Source organism: Mirounga angustirostris, unplaced genomic scaffold, assembly GCF_029215605.1.
Source record: "Mirounga angustirostris isolate CCGP_5_RB_7025 unplaced genomic scaffold, mMirAng1.0.hap1 SCAF_9, whole genome shotgun sequence".
Taxonomy (NCBI): Eukaryota; Metazoa; Chordata; class Mammalia; order Carnivora; family Phocidae; genus Mirounga; species Mirounga angustirostris.
Window position 1 is genome coordinate 1,410,027 of NW_026991717.1, and position 5,222 is coordinate 1,415,248.

The following is a 5,222-nucleotide window of genomic DNA, read 5'->3' on the forward strand; positions in this document are numbered from 1 at the left end:
TATCGGATTTCCTCTTTCTCATATTCAGCAGCTCAGAAGCTGAGCAGCCAGCATGCCCAGGGCCTGGGTAGTGATCCAGGTCAGCACACCCTCCTGTGAGTCCTCAGAACCTCTCTCCCCGAATGCATGCACAAAATTGCTGCTATAACCAAAGAGAATATTTGACCAAAGAAGGTGGCATGGGGAAATCTAAATATAGTTACCATTCAGGTGTAATTTCTCCATTCAACAGAGAGAATATATAAATTGGAATTTTTTTTTTAACTCTTGGAGTAAAATATATGATTGTGGGCTTCATTCATGAGCTAATTCTTTTACATAATTCATGCTTATTTAAAAACATACTTGTCATTTGACAGCCTACAGGAAGGTAGGCTGACTAGGAAATTAGCATTAGCACTGCCTGCAAATTGCAGGTTTTAATAGCTCTAGTCCCAGAATAACCAAAGAGGATAAAATTAAGGAACTGGAGCAATCCTAAAGGCTCAAAGGAAAGGGAGAAACAGCAACCCTTACCATCTCTACAGCAGTATGCAGATTGCAAAGGGCTTTCATGTTCATTATCCACTGTGATCTTCATAAGCCAGGTTTAGAGGGGTGATTATCCCCAAGCCACATGAGGAGACTGAGGTCCAGAGTGGTTCCCTCAGCACCCCAGCTGGTAAGCTCCAGAGCAGGGATCTGAAGCCCGGTGTGCTGGCTACCACACAGGATGGCAAACGTTCTCTGTCAAACACCAGATAGTAGTCTAGACACTGAGGACCGTCTCTGTTACAAATACTCAACTCTGCATTTGTAAGACAAAAGCAGCCACAGGCGCTGTCCCATTTAAACTTTACTTACGAAGGCAGCAGGAGGGCAGGATTTGGAACCAGACGGCAGTCTGCTGACCCCTGCTCTACCACCTTCCTCTGTAGTCTTCGGAACCAGCTCACAACTGAACTGGGTCTGGAAGAGAGAACAATGGGGAAAGAAGAGAAAGTAGAGGCGTTTGAGGAAGTGCTGTGATAGAAGAGTCCCCAGAAAGGACATTATTTCACAAGGAGTTGGGTCAGAGTCCTGGGTGTTGAATGTTAGGGGAGAGGTTGGATTGATGCCCCTCTAGCTTCCTCATGAACTAAAGTGTACTGCCATCTGCCAAAACTCTGTGTCTCCTAGAAAAGAAATAGAAGTTTCAAAGGTACAGGTCTGATGGTCAGAAACACGAGTTTCATGATCAAAGTTGGACTAGAAACAGAACCCCGGGGCTGCTTGGTCCCAGATGGCTCCCCACTCCCATCCACAGAAACCCTGAAGGCTCATCCACACCCCAGACTGCAGGACCCAGCCTGCCTTGGGAAGATTTAAAGAAGCCCTAGGTACCCTCTCAGATGATGAGCACCATGTCCACTCACTTGCTCTTGACCTGGGTCTGCTTTGCTGACCCTGGTTAGGTAGCCAACTTCTGCCTTGTGGACTCAGTCCTCTTGCTCATCTGGTGCACCATACGGAAACTGGATCCCTGTCTTGGTCTCCATGCCTTGGTCTCTATAGGTACGTCCTACTCCATCCCTGTATGACCTCACTTGTCCTGCTGTTGCCAGTTGCTCTGCTTCGGGGGGTGTGTTCAGGGTCAGGCTGAGGACCCTTCCAGGTTGCTGCATCCTAGAGCAATAAACTCCTCCATGCCTGGCCATGCCATGTACCTTCCCTGCTCCTTCCTCACCACCGGGGTATCTGTCCCCTTCCCCTAGGGACGTGCTGTCTCTTTCACAGCAATACGGGCTACCCCATTCTATTAGAGACAACAGAAGAGTCATTTACCAACACTGCTGACCTTGCATAAGCAAATATCCCTTTGGCAGATACAGATTCTTTCACGGCCAGTGGGAAGTCCAGAGAGAAAGGGTGTCCTTTCATTATTGCTCATAGCAGAGAAGCCAGAAGGCTCCAGCCACGAATAAGTAAAGTGGAGAAGCCATCAACATCCGGAGTCTGAGGAGCAGTCCTGAGAGGGGACAAACTCTGGGCTCACCTATACAGTGGCAGGTTGGTGGGTCCCAGGTAGGGAGGGTGACCAGAGGATAGTAGCAGCCCCAAAATAAGAGTCTCCAAGTTAAGTTCATCAGAGGCTTCTAGCTCAAAGCTGGGGGTGTGGGGTGAGGAGGGGCTCTGCTCTCACTGTCGTGATGGGAAAGCAATCCCATTCCTGGCTCGCTATTCCTGGCCAGGTGACCTTCTGGGAATGGGAAACAGCCCACGGGCACCTGGCCAGTTCTCTCTCCTGATGAGGGAGACCAAGTACAGACCCCAGACTCAGTCGTGGCCACTGAAGACCATGGAGAGTGCTCACAGTGGGCAGAGTGGGCTGGGGAACCCAAGAGGACACCCCGAATCCAGAGCGGGGGACCTCTCCCTGGGGATGATGGCCGGGCAGTGAGCAGTGGGGAGCAGGGCTGCTGACTTGCATGCTCCTTTATCAGAGTCAGAGACTGGCTGGAGCTGATCCAAAGGTCTTTATTTTTTTTCTCACCTAGTGTTTTATATTAAAATTCACTGCCCATATTTTAAAATCCCAAATTTCACTTAACAACCCAACTCCTTTCTCTTTAAAGAAATGGGAAGAGTCACAATACAAAGGCACATTTTTACATGGTACCTACCAGTTGGATCTGAGTAGTTAGCGTCCACTTTCAAGAGGGCGCACCCTCCCCGGCGCACTGGTCCCCACACTCCCCAGCACTGAAGCTGACATTGGCTGAAGTCTGTGACTTACGTCTTGTCCACTTCACTCATCTGCTTTACTGGCTGGCCCCTGGGATGTGTTTGTCTCTGACTTCCCATTACCCTGTTACTCCTTTGCTTCACCTTCCCTTCCCACCGAGGCACCAATCCACAGTGCGCATTCAATCAGCGTTTGATGAACCAAATGGGACGTTGCCACCTGCCCTGTTTTGCAATGGAAACAGAGCATCAGGGATGTGGAGAAGACGCAGGACTCAAGCCCAGAAGACTCCCACGGTAACTTACTCTGTGCCGCCATATGTCTAAAACAGAACCTCCACCCCATCTAAAAGCTGCGGTTGGGTTAGATGAACTACCAGGTCCCTTCCCACTAGGAAGCGTGCCCCTTTCACAGTCCCCAGTCAACAGTATCAAGGGGTTCCCGCTAACTACTGAACTGCATCCAAATTCCAAGTTCCAGGACCTTCCAAGCCTACTTCCCATTGCTGCCACTCATGCAACCATTTTTAAAATATAATTAATCAATTATAATTATCTACTACATTGATGGATTTTCAAACCTTAAACCAGCACTTTTTCTAAGCACTGCTTTAGCTCATTTTGTATATTCTAACGTGTTGTATTTTTATTATAATACAATTCAAAACATTTTTGTGTTTCTTTTTTTTAGATTTATTTATTTAAGAGAGAGAGAGAGAGCGCACATGCGCGCACATGCACACAAGCTGGGGAGGGGCAGAGGGAGATGGAGAGACAACCTCAAACAGACTCCCAGCGGAGCACCGAGCCTGATGCGGGGCTCGATCCCACAACTCTGAGATCATGACCTGAGCTGAAATCAAGAGTCAGATGCCCAACCAACTGAGCCACCCAGACAACCCACTTTTTCTGATTTCTAATATTTTCTTCAACCCAAGAATTTTTTAGAAGCATATTCAATTTCTAAATATTTCCAAATATTCTAAATAGTTTTTGAAAATCTTATAGCTATTGATTTTTAATTCAATTCCATATGGTCAGACAACATACTCTATATGATTTCAATTATTTTAAATCCATGGAGGCTTGTTTAATGACCTGATACATTGGTATATCTTGGTGAGTATAACAACATGCACTTCAGAAGTATATATATTCTCCAATTGTTGAGCACAGTGCTCTACAAATATCAATTAAGCCATCTATGATTTACTGATGTTTTTTCTAGGTATCGTATCACCTCCTTAGGGTGGGGTGTTATCACCTATTTCCTACTTTGTCGATTTTTGTTCCATATATTTCGAGGCTTTGTTAATGGACAATCTACATTTATGGTGGTTTTGTCTTCCTGATGAACTGATCCTTTTGTGATTATGAATTGGCCCTCTTTATCGTTAAAATACTTTTTGTCTTGGTGTCTAATTTATCTAATATTATTGTAGCCACTACAGACTTCTTATTTACTCTTTGATCTTCTTAAAATCCATTTATGTTTTTTGGTGAGGTATAACTGACATACAACATTATATTAGCTTCAGATGTTTGACATACTGATTCGACCTTTGTCCATATTGCAAGATGATCACCACAGTAAGTCTAGTGAACACCTATCCCTATGTATGGTTACAAATTTTTGTGTGTGTGATGAGGACTTCTAGATCTACTCTCATAGCAACTTTGAAATACGCATTACAATAGTTACCACTGTATAACTATATAAGTAACTGTATAATTTACAGTTTTATGCAAAAACTAGTACACTGTACATCCCTATGACTCATTTATTTTATAACTCGAAGTTTGTACCTTCTGATCCCTTTCACCTATTTTGCCCACACCTGCCTCCTGCCTCTGGCAACCACCCGTCTGTTCTTAGGACCTATGAACTTGTTTTATCTATTTGTTTGTTTGTTTTAAATTCTACATAGAAGTGAGATCATATGGTATTTGTCTTTACCTGTCTGACTTGTTTTACTTAGCATAATGTCCTTAAGCTCCATTTAATGCAAATGGCAAGATTTCTTTCTTTTTTATGGCTGAACAGTATTCCATTATATGTAGGTATATACCATTATATATTATTTATCACATCTTTTTCATTCATTCCTTCATCCTTCGGTGGACACCTAGGTTGTTTCTATATCTTGAGTATTATAAACAATGTTTTGATGAACATGAGGAAGCATATATCTTTTTGAATTAGTGTTTTTATTTTCCTCAGGTAAATACTAGCAGTGGAATTACTGGATCCTATGGTATTTCTATTTTTAAATTTTTGAGGAGCCTCCATACTGTTTTCCACAGTGGCTGTGCAAATTTACCTTCACACCAACAGTGCACGAAGGCTCCCTTTTCTCCACATCCTCGCCAACACTTGTTATTCCTTGTCTTTTTTATTCTAGCCATTCTAACTAGTGTGAGGTGATATCTCATTGTGGTTTTGATTTGCATTTACCTGATGATGAGTGATGTGGAGCATCTTTTCCTGCACCTGTTGGCCATCTGGATGTCTTCTTTGG